The sequence below is a fragment of the Chionomys nivalis genome, chromosome 11 (genome assembly GCF_950005125.1).
Source record: "Chionomys nivalis chromosome 11, mChiNiv1.1, whole genome shotgun sequence".
NCBI classification, from domain to species: Eukaryota; Metazoa; Chordata; class Mammalia; order Rodentia; family Cricetidae; genus Chionomys; species Chionomys nivalis.
The window spans coordinates 32,086,999-32,100,816 of NC_080096.1; the positions used below are offsets into that span (position 1 = coordinate 32,086,999).

The window sequence follows — 13,818 nt, forward strand, 5'->3', positions numbered from 1 at the left end:
CAGATAAAAATTACTACTTGCTCTGGTTGTTAGGCAAATTTAGGGGTCTGGACTCAACCTTTGGTTCAAAGGTTGTTCTGGGCTGAGTATCAGATTTACATCTGTATTGGGGGTAGGGGGATCCTAGAGAAGTATTAGGTTCATGTGAATATTTGGGAGGGTCTGGCCTTGGTGTCGGAGTTTGGGTCTATCCACGCTCATTTACTGAGGTTTAAGCTCAATCTTGGCGTTGCAGTCGGTTTAGACTTGGGGTTGGGCTGCAGCCTCTTTGGGCCTACAGCTTCACTCCTCTACAAGCGAGAGTGCACGAGGGGAGGGGCGGCGCCGGGGACGCGCACGGCAGGGGCAGGGACGCGGGCGCGGGCGGGCGGGCGCGCGCGGCTGGAGCTGGCGCGGGAGCGGCGGGAGCGGTGGCGGCGGCGGCGGCAGAGGCGGCGGCTCCGGCTCCGGCTCCGGCTCCGGCTCTGGCGGCTGTGTCGGTGGCGGGAGCGGGCGACCGCGGCAGCGGCGGACTGGAAGCGGCGGCCTCAGCGGCTCGAGGGGGGACATGCAGACCGACGGCCCCCGGAGAGGCGGTGAGTGATCCCCGAACCCCCTTCGGGCCCCTCGGTGCGCGGCCCTTCCGCGCCGTCCCCGCCCTGCCCCCGCGTCCGTGGAGCGGAGCCGGGGGCGGGCCCCGGGGGCGCCCGGAGACTGGGCCGCGCCCCCACCTGCCGCGCCCGCGATCGCGGCCGAACCCCCACCGCACCTGAGCCGCAGCCCGCGCCCCCCGTGCAAAGTTTCCCCGCGCCGGTGAGTGCCCGGTCTCCCACCCGCCGCGGTCGCCCTCCGGGGGCGGCCTCCAGCCTCCCCCGCCGGCCCCGGGCGGGTCCAGGCCGCCTCCCCGTCCCACGGCGCCCCCTCCCCGCCGGCGGAAGAGCCGCAGCCGACGCCGGGTCTCGCGGGCGACCGGGCGCACGTGCGGCCCCGGGATGCGCGGGGCGCGAGTTGGGAGCCCCCCCTCTTTCCCTGGTCTCCGTGCGGAGTGCGGGCTGGGGAAGGACTGGGCGGGCGGTCCCAACCCCCACCCCGAGCGGTGCCCCCGAGGCTCCGGAGCCACTCGTCCCGGGAGGACGGGTGCGCTCGGACCCACTCCGAAAGTTCACTCAGTCGCCTCCCGACGTCCCTCCCGATCCCGTCCCGTCCGGGCGTGCCCGGTCCCCAGTCTCTGCGCCCGCGTCTTCGTCTCGGCGCCTTTCTCAGCTTCCCTAGGTGTCTCTGTCTGCCTGTGTCGCCCACTGCCTCCAGATCTCATTCCCTGCGGTCTCTGCGTGTCCAGCTGTGGGTCACTCTTCCCTCCCAGTCTCCGTGTCCTCTCCCCGAGTATTGACTTCTTCTTCCCGGGTCTCCCTGTCCTCTCGCCCCAGGTCTCCGTGTTCCCTCTCCGAGTCTCCGTGTTCCTTGTCCCTGGGTCTCTGTGCCTCCATGTCTCTTAGCTCCTTCCTTGGGTGTCTCTCTTCTTGGTGTCTCTGTATCCCCTCTCTCAGGCCCCCTCCCCCACTTCTCTGGAATGCGGCCCCTCTGGTTCTTCTACCCCGGGAGGGGGAGGGGCTAGCCCTTCTCCCCATTTCACCCCCTCCCTCTGCAGGGCCCCTGACTTGGAGCCGGCGGGGTGGGAGCCCTACCTGTCCCTAGCTGTGGAACGGGAGGGAGGACCACCCTAAGAGCAGCCAGGCAGGGGTTGTGGATGCTGGATGACAAGGGTTGTTGAGGAAGGCTCCACTTCTGCTTCTGAAGGCACAAGAGTGGCATCCTCAGTGACCTGGTGCTGGCTCTGCCTGAGAATACAGGGCAGTGTTCTGTGGTGGGATGGCCGTTCCTGGATGAAGGACCCAGTGTGGGATCCTTTGGGAGGCCCCAGGAATCTGATAGGATCCAGAGGAGAGGTCTGACAGGAAATCTGAGCGAGTCTGTGTGGCTTCTTATTAACTCTTGCTTCAGGGAGTGTGAAAATCCCTGTTTTTTCTGATTGTATAAATCTGCCTAGGGCTTCAACGACTCCTCAAGAACAACCCTTCATTCTCAGCCAGGGCTCAGGCCACACACCCCATAGCCCCCCCCTTCCCACCTCCATTCCCATTCTCAGCTCACCCTCCCCGCAAGGAGTCTCGGTGCGAAACTTGCTGTGCTTGCACACTCACAGCACACCTGTGCACCTGCACACTCCACCTCGGGCCTTCTTGTGCACATACTTCCGTTCCAGTTCACTTTCTTCGTGGTTTTGTTTTCCTTGAGTTATAGTGTTCTTCTTCCCTTCCTTCAATTAGGACAGTCTTAATAGGATTCTTCCTTCCCTTCCTCCTGCAGCTGCTGACCTCCCCCCCATCCAGTCTCAAGTGTTTAGGGCTATGGAAGGAGTTCTTTTCCATAGTTCTGGGTGCTGGAGAAACAGTTTCCCGGGAGGTGGGGTAGGCTGCAGCAAGGGTAGACTGGCTGAAAACCCTTCCTTGTGGACTGTATGGACCTGCAGCAAGATAGCGTCCTTGTTTCCTGCTTTCTCTGCACCCCCTCCCGGCCACCTGTACTGGGAGTCAGTCTGAGGTCCTCCGTTCCGGAGGTAGTCCCCAGACCTTAACTGCTACAGCAAGGAGGCCTTTGGGGGGTCTCAGCTTTAGTTCCCTGGAGAGAGGGGCTGGTAGTCAAGGATAGGTGGGCCCTGCAAGGCCACAGTGGCAGTGGCTTTGTGGGAATGCAAAAGGGATTCAGTAACCTGCTATCGACTGCTGACGGTGTGCCAGGCACAGGGCTAGGCACTTTTGGCTTGGCAGTCTGGCTTCCTGTGGGACGAACAGCTGTCCAGAAGAGGAAGCTCATCTCTTTGCAACTGCTGAGGTGGGAGCCTTAGCCACATAGAGCAACTGCCGTGCCAAGCCGAGGTTAGAAGATTGGAGGAGTCCAGGGGCTGCAGGTTCAGGGTGAGACGATTCGCAGGGGGACTCCGGAGGGGCTCTCTGAAGTGGGCTTAGATAGGTCGGTAGGAGTTCGCCGGTTGAGAAAGAAAGGATACCGCAGAGGAAGGAGAAGACTGAAACAGTATGAGCAGTTCTGGAAATAACGCAGCGGGAGAGCCCTTGCCTGGCACGCTTGAGGCCTGGACTCGGTTCCCAGCACTGCAAAATTAATTAGTTAATTAAAAAATTTAAACAGTCTGAGTAAAGGTTGAGATATGTTATCACTTGTGGCACGTTCAGAGACAGCCACAGCAGCTCGCAGAGCCACGGATGTTCTGTGAGGTACCTGGGAGAGACTCCCGTGGCTTAACGTTTGGGTGGAGGCTGTGGGTCATCCTACAGGTTTCTTCACTAGAAGATGGTTCAGGGCTATGGAAAGTTCTGGGTGGAGACAGGATTCCTAACGAGGGTGCTGCGTGCAGAAAGTCAGGTGAGAGAAAGGTGGCCTGGAGAGGAGGGGCACATGGCCACCGAGAAAGCACCTTGGACAGGACAGGGTGGTTCGTGGGATGTGGAGTGAGGAAGAGGAAGGGCCCAGGCTTCACTGAAGTCCTGAACCAGGGACCTGGGGAGGAAAGGCCAGGCCAGGTAAATGTTGAGCCGAGGCCCCATGTGTTGTCTGTGAGGCACTTGGGTTTTGGTGAAGGGGTTGAGTATGAAGAGTCCTTTTTTGTTTGTTTGTTTTTTGTTTTTCAAGACAGGGTTTCACTGTAATTATAGCGCCTGTCCTGGAACTAGCTCTTGTAGACCAGACTGGCCTCGAACTCACAGAGATCCGCCTGCCCCTGCTTCCCGAGAGCTGGGATTAAAGGTGTGCGCCACCACCGCCCGGCTTTAGTATGAAGAGTCTTAAGCCAGAGGATACCAGGAATTACATGGAAGCTAGGAGCAATGCTCTCTCAGGGAAGACAGCTGTCCGCAGCAGCCAAGAGCTGACTTGGAGTATAAACTGGAGTTTGAGTTGACCTTGAACAATTTGCTAACCATCTCTGGACCCCATTTCTCAAACGGGTGTGATAAAACGCACGCCTCATAGGGTTGTTGGGGGGATCAAAGACAAACATGAAGCGTTCGGGACAGGGCCTCACATCTTGAATCATCCCTCAGCCCCTCAGCGGTAGCCATTGTTTTTACATCATCAATAAAAGTGATGAAAATGCGCTCCTCTGTCAGAATCCCCGAGTCACAGAGCTGTCTTTGGGAACACACAGTGTCCAGGCAGAGGCACCTGCCTGCCATAGCTGCTGCTCTGAGCTGGGGGCCCTTACAGATGGCATGCTCAACCAGGCGGGGGCAGCTACCTTGTCCCCCAGCCTCATCTTCACTGATGAAGCTGCGTGTTGCCCCCGTGTATTTGACCTTCAGGGTACGGGCAGGTGTGAGAAGGCTGAGGTAGGGCCCTGGAGAAGAGAGCTCTTGAGGTGAACAGAAGGGGATTCTGAGAAGGGGCAGCCTCTGCGGTTTAGTACCCCACTTCCTCCCAGGATTCTTTGTTCTGCTTTTGCCTCCAAGGTCCAGATGCACCAAGTCTCGGTGCCCTGGGCCTCTGGGTCTAAGAACTCCGACGTTCTTTCCTTGGCTGAGTATAATCTGCCGCTTCTGGAGACTTTTGTGGTGCAGCCCCAGGGCTGCCTGGAGGTTGCTTCAATCCGTGCCTGTGCCCCGGGTTTCTGCTTGCTCTTTCTGGTCCCACTGGTGGGCCGGGCTTCAGCCTGGCAGGTGACGCAGAGCCCTACTGGGGCCGGCCAGCCAGGTTGGTGCAAAGGCCTTCTACGTGATCTTGGTCATGGCTGTTACCTAAGCCTGGTCTGAGCCCTCTGTGGGGGGTTGTACCCGGTGTGAATTCTCCCTGAAATCCTATCCAGTTAGGCCCTGACTGAGCAGCTGCCAAGTCTACCTTCCAGACATCAATGCCAGTTTATTTTCCGGGTAGCTGGCCAGCCTGACTGTTGTAAGTTTTGTCCCCTGTGGGTCTGGAGTGGTTCTAGGGGCTGCTGCTGGTGGATCTGAAGGTGACTTGATAGTCCGTGTTGGGGCTCTTTGATCCAGAATACTGTTCTAGAATACTACCTTGGACTGCTCTGTGTTCCTTGGGGGTGGGGGGTGGGGTGTCTTGGCAGCCTTGGGATCCTGTGTTTCTGAGACCTGCTTCATGGCCATTTTGGGCCTTTCTTCAGATCTGGATTCTACTTTAGATGGGTGTCCCAGGCATCTGCAGGAGGCCCAGTGCTTCTGGCATGGTCTTGGGTGTGACACCATTGCTTTGAACACTACCCCTCTGCCTGGGTTCCTGAGCAGCGGTGGTGGAGCTAACAGCCCATGTCAAGCATTGTGAGACTAGGCAGGCAACTCGAGACAAACGGGCCTTTGAGTTTGCAACATGGAAGCCGGTTTCTCTGGCCAGACCTGCTTGGCAGCCTGCTGCAGAAGCAGCGGCCATTGGGAATGCTGTGGAGAAATGCAGTGGGTAGGAGGCCATACTGGCTGGCATCCTGAGGCCCAGGGCCTTCGGTTCTGATCTGGCTGGGGGTGGGTGGATCTGATGAGGCCTTGGGTGAGTCAGTGGCTTTTTCCAAAAGTGACTAGTCTAAAGTAAGGACAAAGGGTTAGAAAGGTAGCTGGGCAGTTAAAAACATTTGTTGGCTGCTCTTGTAGATGTCCTGGGTTTGGTGCCCTCTTCTGAATTTGAGCACCATACTTACACATAGTTGGTGCACATACATATAATCACATTGAGTAAACCGTAAACCAGTTAAAGTGAGGATAATTCCCGGGTGTGGAAGTTACTCTGTGGATGGTAGTGAGCATTGGGCCTGAGTCAGTGAGGATATTCCCAGCTCCCCTACAGTTTCCTGCTCAGGGATGAGCCACAGTGGGAGGACGGTGGGATGAACGCTGCTGCGAGTGTGGGGTGAGGCCCAGAAGGAGTGCAAAGTGGGCTGCAGCATGCTTCAAGTGGGCACCAGCAGAGTAGCTGAGCTAGTGATTGGGTGATGTGGGCGTGACTAAACCCTGCCCCCTCACCTAGGACCATGCACATGCTGGTGAGAGCTCTGTAATGGTTTTCGAAGGAAGGGGCAGGGCTCTGGCGCTGTGTGTGCCAGCGGAGGAGGCATCCAGGGGCACACCTTCATTTAAAAAAAATTACAGAGAAGCAGAAAGTCAAAAATAAATACTGCTCCTGAAGTTTCTTTGAAGGCTGGTATGTGCACTGGGGAGTACCCTGGCTGGGCTGCTTCCTGGGAACTCGTGTTCTCACCATGTGTGGACTAAGCACCTACTATGTGCTGGGTTCCTGCTAGGCGAGCCAGGCAGGTGTGCCCTGTTTGTTTACTTAGCTTATTTTAGTGACTCGGAGTCATGTAAGTAAATAAATACGTTTGTGATCATTGATTTGAGGCAAAGTCCAGGCATGTAGTTGGCAGTGTCACAGTAAACTTACGTGAGAAACGCTGTTGCATCTGAAATCTGAGTGGTTACCAGTCAGAAGCATATAGGTAGGCCATTTTAGGCGGTAACACGCATCATGGGCAAGGCCGGGACACAGGAGAAAGGAGGGCACACTTGAAGATCGGAAGAGAATGCCCTGCGGCTGGCTAGTGAGGGAGAACCTGGCAGGTGGGGTTCCAGAGTTAGGGTGGGTGACTGCTCTAGTCCAGGGTTGCTGTGGAATCCAGACCCAGATTCTGTGGCCATGGGAACCTGGCCTGTGTTGCTCATGGGCATAGGGAAGTAGACAAATGGGCAGGCACATAGTAGGTGCTTAAGGAGCATCAAGCAAGCGCAGTGCAGAAAGCAGATGGCTACTTTACTAAATGGGGATCACCCTACACTGGCAGATCCCTAACCTGTTTTCATTTCCCTGCATAAACAGTGCGTTTTGAAAGTCTGTCTCTATCAATTTCTATTTTGCTTTGATAAAATTCTTGATGTTTTTCTTATCTTTTCCTCTCTGTCCAGGAAGGAGCGGAGGCCCTGGTGCCCTGCCCTCGGTGCTGATTGCCCAGCAAGAGTGACTGATATAAGTGAGCAAAGACCTGGTGAGTGTACTCCAACGTGTGGCCAGGTGCATGGTTGCAGGGGTGGGGGTGGGGGGGCCTGTGGACCAGGCTAAATGGTTTGGATTTTGACGTGAGACTTTATCTAAGTCGTGGAGGGGATATTCAACATACATGTGGTTGAGCGCTGATAGAGGCCTAGACCAGGAAAGCAGCGATACGAGGACGAGAAGGGATTGAAGTGCTATTTAAGGAGATGGAGTAGACAGACCGTCGTGAAGGACTGAATGTGGAACACGAGGGAGCGAAGATGTCTGGTTAGCGTTGAGGACGGAGGTGGGTGAATGAGAGGCAAACTTATCAGCTTCTGTAGGCATGACATTGACTTCTGGATGGCAGCAGGGTCTGTCAGCTTCTCCATTCGCCATGTGTCTGTAGGGAAAAAAAGACACCTGTCACCTGAAGAGTATGTAGAAGGAGCAGGGTCCTCGGGGCAGTGGGCTGGGGTTGTAGAGAACAAGGCCAGAGAGGGAGTTAGGTGTCTACGTGGTGGTCTGGGATGAGAGACTGAAGGCTGTGGACTTCCTCCTAAGAGTGCTTCAGAAGCTCAAGCTGAGAGTCCCTTCATCCATCCAGTTGTCCCTCCCATGAGCTAGAACAGCAGACAGCACTCGCGATGGGCATGAGTAGGTTTTCATTTAAAAATAGGATTATTTATTTCTATGTTATATATGTATGTATGTATATACACTATGTGTGTGCCTGGTGCTTGTGGAGGCAGAAGAGGGGGTTGGATGCCGTACAGATTGTTCTGAGCCCCCATGTGTGTTTTTGGGAACTGAACCTGGGTCCCCAGCAAGAGTAGTGAGCATTCTTAACTGGCGAGCCATGTCTTTAAGCCCCTAGATTTGTACTTTTGTGGGCTGAAGGCACCATTGGCTTGTGTACAGGAATCAAAGGCAGGAAGCCCGTGGAGGGGTGAGAGGTGGTTGGGGTGGAAGAGGGGGAGATTCAAACTTCTGACAAGTTGGATGTTTGGAATAAGGAGCGGGCCTTCAAGGCTTTGCTGAACTGGGTGACAGGTTGTCCCTGAGCTTGGTGGGCCTTTCTCTGTAAGCTTCTTGAAGGTAGGACCCATGCTTTACAGCCATCACCCTGATCACTCAACAGTTCTAGATAGATGGTTAAACAAAGAGGCCATGACAAAGATTGATCTGGAGCCAGGGAGGTGGCTCAGCAGGTAAATGTGCTTCCTGACAGCCTGAGTTCTATTCCCAGAACCCAGTGGTAAAAGTGGAAGCAGAGAATTGACTCCAGAGTTGTCCTCTGACCTTCACGTAACCACACATACAATCAAATAAATAAAAACTTAGAAAAGAGAAATGGGTCTGGCCTAGATGGAGAGGAAGGAGGATGCTGTGAGTAGTCACACTGGGTGATGTCTGGGATGCTGTGAGTAGTCACACTAGGTGAGATGGGGATGCTGTGAGTAGTCACACTAGTTGATGGGGATGCTGTGAGTGGTCACACTGGGTGAGATGGGGATGCTATGAGTGGTCACACTGGGTGAGATGGGGATGCTGTGAGTAGTCACACTGGGTGATGTCCGGGATGCTGTGAGTAGTCACACTGGGTGATGTCTGGGATGCTGTGAGTAGTCACACTGGGTGAGATGGGCTTCTGCAAAGGGACATAGGGGAGAACTCATAGGCTGGGAAGGTCAGGCAGGGAGAACGTGTATAAGGAAGGATACTATGTGTCCTCCTGTCCGTACTCAGGTGAGAGTCTGATCTGCCTAAAAGCCCAGTCTTGCCAGAAGAGTCCCTAGAACAGGAGCCCTTTGGCGAGAACACGTGCAAATGACACGTCTAGAGGGTGGAGAGGGTGGAGATGGGGTGTGTACAGGACCCCCCGTTTCTGGAGGCTGAACTGATCTGGCGGGGGGTGGGAATTCTGAGATTCTGAAGACCAAGAAGGTACTGATCTAAGTGTCAGTTGAAGGTGTGAACGATTCCAAGGGGGCTTGGGTTCTGGGGCTGGGGCTAGGTCAGGCTGTAGGCTGTGTAGCTGGCCACCTGTGTCAGGGTTTCTCAATTTTGGTACTGTAAACTTTGTGGACGGGTGATCCTTTTCTCGTGGGCCTGGCCTGATGTAGGATGTCTCACAGTATCGCAGGTTTCTTTCTTCCCATTAGAGCTAGTAACACCTACCTCCATCCCCAGTACTAATGTCTCCAGACATTACCTCATGTCCTGCGGCGGGGCAGGGTCACCCGGGATTGAGAACCACTAGTTTGTGTCACCTCTTGTGATTTCACTAAACTGTACAACCTGGAAACCTAGGGAGAGTCTTGGGGAAAGATTTACATCAGTGGATCACTTGAACCCGGTTCTGAAGCAAAGTGAGTGTCTGGGGCAAGAGAAAGGCATCTTTCACAGTAGAGACAATACTGGGTATAGAGGCCCCAAGGCAACAAAGTTGGTGAACATTAATCTGAGGGGTCCCTCCTCATACCCCCTGGGGAAAGACCTAAAGACTTAGAGGTGTGGCCGTAGAAGGAACCTAATTTGGCCCTTTTTGATTTTTATTTTGTTTCTGTTTCTTAAAACTAGGCCCCTGTTAGGTCCTTGGCTGCCACTCCCAGGAATTTTGACACCCCTGGTTTCCCCTTTGACTCCTTAGAGTCAAACACTGAGAGCTATAAATGGGACCTCAGCATAGCTAAAGGATCCCCAGTACTCGAGTGGGAGGGAGTGTTGTTCCTGGCTGTTCACCGAGACTCTGGCCTCCCCGATAGAGGAGGTAGGGCAGTCTCAGGCTCCTTCCTGCCAGCCAGCTCTGCTGGGCCGGGGTCGAGGCTGAGGCTGTGATTTATTCCTGTCATAATCCGGTGGTTGGTTTGGTGAAAGTTGGAAACACGTTGGTTTTCCCTTCCCAAGTGTGACAAGGCCTATTTCCGCCTCCGCGGCCACTGCTGCAGTACCACGTGGTAAACTGTCCAGGACATGACAAAAGGGCCCAGTGGCAGCTAACCGAGCTGCCACCACAGGTTAGAAGATGAACAGCTCTTGGCTCTCCCTGCCCAGCATGCATCTTGTTGCTTAAGTCTTGGCTGAGCACACCCTGGAACCCTGGATGCCCCTTCTTCTGCCCTTGTCCATATTTGGTCTCCAATCTCCTGGGAGCCAGGGTCCTGGCCTGAAGAGGAGCAGTGGGGAAGGCTAGAGGAACAGGTGGTATTTGGAGTCTAATTAATATCTGTGAATAATAACTCATGCCCACGGGAAACAAATCAATCTGTGTTTGCATATTCATGAGGGGGTCTTGAGAATGATCCCAGCTGTTTTCCATCCGGGAACCCCTCAGCCCTGGTGTCACATGGTCTCTTGGGGGCCCTCTTTGGCCCTGGCAGGGATGGTTAGGGTGGACCTCATGGAAATGACACACATTTTCCATGACACACATGCATGAGTCCTGTGGCTTGATGTTGTGCCTGCTGATCCCTTTCTCCTTAGAGCAGCGATTCCCAGGCTCTTTGGTTTCACACACAGTTCAGCTTCCAAAAGTGCTTAGGGCCAGACAGGGGGTTAGCAGTTATTTATTTTGCCAAGTAGAGACATTATAAAAAAAACAACTTCTATCTGCTGTTCCCATCACTTCATACAAGAAAGGACATTTTAGCACCAAGGACAAAATTTGAGAATAAAGGACATTTCTTCCTAAGAAAGGGCAGTTGGCAGCTTTTCAGTGGGTAACGAAGAAAAAAGATATATCAAAGCCATTCTGAATGTAGAAAAATTACCCTCAATTATATCCTATAATATCATATGCCACGTAATTGTTTTCCTGCCCAAGTGTGTCAGCTTGGTAGAACCGATGGCCTGCAGTGCAATTCAGAGATGAGCTTGAGTTCCCAACTATTTGGGCCTTGGTTTTCTCTGAACTGAACAAGGCCCAGACTCACCCATCCATGCTGGTGGAGTGCGTATCTGTCCTAAGAGCTGCCGTATTGGATGGGTGCACAAGGTCCATGGCCGTCCAGCAAGGCAAACTTGATCTACAGGGGACCTGAAGACCAGGGTGTGGGCAGAAGCAACATCTAGACTCAAGCCCAGGCCTGGGACTTCTAATGAGGGAGGAGGCCCTGGAGCTGGGAGCAGCCTGACTGCCCGACAGCAGGGGCAGGCGCCGTGCCCAGAGTCCAGGGGTGGGAGCAACTTGCTCACACCAGGAGCTGCTGAGAGGGAGAGGCCAGGCTTGGAAGACTGTGGTTGCCAAAGCGGTTCCCTCAGATTGTACCCATGTTTGTGTATGTCCCTGGGGTCTCCTGGTGTTTCTAGTTGCCTGTGTCCCTGTGTCTAAGGATCACTGGAGCAGCTCTCTTGGGAGGGAATACCTATATTTTCAACTTAAAAAAGAAACAGTTTTAACATTTTTCTGTGTATGAGTGTTTTGCCCGCTCGTATGTCTGTAAACTGTGTGTGTGTGGTGCCCACAGAGGCCAGAGGAAGGCATTGGATCCCCTGGATCTGAAGTTACAGTCATGAGCTGCCATATGGGTGCTGGGAATCCAATGTAGGTCCTCTGGCAGCCAGTGCCCTGAACTCAGCCCTCTCTCCAGACCCCTATTTTTAATACTTCTGACTTCTTCCTACTCTGTGGATCTGAACAAAGTCTTTGAACATTCTGCTTACACGGACAGGAGTCTTGGTCCCCAAGAAAGATCCACTGGTTTTTGCTACACTGGGGATTAGGTTCAGAGGCCAGAATTTCACTTGTGGGAATGAGACACTGGTGGCTTTATTGAGTGGAGCTTTGTTCCCCTTTATTTACTAGTGCCACCCCCCCGCCCCTGTCAGTGACAGAGTCACACCTCTATGGCAGGGTGCTGGGGAGTTACATCCCTGTAATGCCCTTATCAGGCAGCTCTACCCACAGATGTCTGTACCCTCTGTGTATACCCACGTGATGTCTGGACCAGACGCTGCTTCCATGTCTGCACCTGGGAGTTACTGTGCTGTGATTGCTATACCACAGCTATAGGGATTAAGGCTCTGTAATTGTACTGGGGAGGTCTGCCCCACTATGACTGTGCTGTGTATTTTTGTACCTTGTAACATCTATCCTGTTTCATCCCTCTGTGTCCATACCTGGGAGATGTTCCCCATGGTACTTGTACTGAAGATTATGTCCGTATGGTGTCTGCTTGGGGGGGGGGGGATGTGCCTGGAATGGTGGAGCACGGACATTAAACTCTCTGACTTTGTGATGTCTCACCCACGAGTCCTGCCTAGACCACTCTGCCTGACCTGTGGGGTGACACACCTCTGAACTGTACCCTGGGTATCTGTACCAGAGCTAGAGTCCTGTCTGAGAACCATGTCCCCATGGTAACCTGGACAGGCAATTCACCACCTGTTGTCTTGATAGCCACACTAAGATAACCATGGTGCTGTGACGAACAAGTCCAGATAGGACCCCCCATCCTGACATGGGCCCGTTGTGAACTGCACCTCCTCAGCCCTGAGATCAGCAGAACCCACAGCCTGGAATAAGTAGTGCTGGACACCACACCATGTCCTTTTAGCTTTATTGCTTTTGCTGCTTCGTTCTCACTGTTCCCAGGACGGGGAACCTCTCCCCTTCCCTGTGTCTCTAGCCCCTGCCTCACTTCACAGTGCCACCCGCTTTCTCCACCTTTGCTCACCTGCTGCTTGTTGGCCTCCATGATCTTTGTCCTAAGTTCAGATAAGGGTTCAAGTTCCAGAAAGGAGCAGAACCATGTACGCGCTCCATCCCTTCAGTTCATCTGTCCTCTGAACGTGAAAATTCTCTTAGCACTGTGGGGCCCCAGAGTGTGTCCACTGTCCCTCCCCCATTATACCGTTGCGTTTTCAGAGCATGGGTGAAGGCCTGGCCATGTGCCAGGGCCTTCTCTGTGGCACTGTGAACACTGCTGCGTGGTACCTGAAGTCCCCAGGCAAAGAACATGGGAAAGAGACCTTTAGAGGCTCGCCCCCAGGACTGACGTGTCTGCAGTAGACAGTGTGGCCACTGAGTGGCTTCAACAGCTAGCTGCAGAGTGTAAAAGACCTGTAGCCAGGAGAGCAGGCAGGGTCTTGAATGCTTCAGCTAGCCCCAAACACAGTCATTCCCCCTTCTGTTTGGATACCTGGAACAAGGGAAGAGGGAGGAAGCGTGGATATTGAATCTTAGAATCTAGCATTCCAATTCTCAGTCACTGAGGCCTCCTTATAGTTTGTCTTTGGGGTAGGAAAGTGCCATGGGAATTGGGTAGGTTGAGGGTGGCCAGGCAGAGCAACTGTAACTTGTAGAGAGCAGTCCTGGCGAGCCCTGACGGGTTGTGGCTTTGGCTGCGAGCCCTTGACAACGTGGAACCAACTGCTGCTGAGTCTGTATTCTGGGGCCTGTGCTGTGTGTGTTGGGCTCTGGCCCCTTGCTTCCCAAGGAAGAGCATCAGGATGCTGTGGGACTGTGTAAATCTGCCTGGCTGCTTACAGTTCACATGTCCGTCTTTGGGTTCCAATCTGTGTGTATCTTTGACTCCATTTCCCTGTGCCCATCTCCTTAATGGTGTGAGTTGGGAACTCAGTATCTGGAATGGACCAGCCCTGTGCTAGTTTCTAACTAGCTATATGTTCCTTTTTCTGGGGGTTAGAGAATGCCCTGACGCCTCTGTACTCTTTCTATAGGGTGGGTTGCCCCTCAGCACTGGGGAAGGAACTTGGCTGACAATTGCACAGTCCAGGCTGAAACTGTTGCAGTCAGCTCTGAATGGCTGGTGAGGATGAGTGGGGGCCAAGAGGCAG

At 54.0% G+C, this 13,818-nt stretch overlaps 1 protein-coding gene across 10 annotated transcripts in view; it reads left to right on the plus strand.

The window, feature by feature from the left end:
- Positions 1–413: 413 nt before the first annotated feature.
- Ptprf (protein tyrosine phosphatase receptor type F) overlaps positions 414–13,818 on the plus strand; it is an 83,203-nt gene continuing 69,798 nt past the window's right edge. For all 10 annotated transcript variants that reach the window (XM_057784847.1, XM_057784850.1, XM_057784854.1 and 7 more), the window contains exons 1-2: positions 414–575; positions 6,951–7,030. The gene's annotated coding sequence lies outside the window, so the exon portion shown is untranslated. The remainder of the gene's footprint in view (positions 576–6,950; positions 7,031–13,818) is intronic.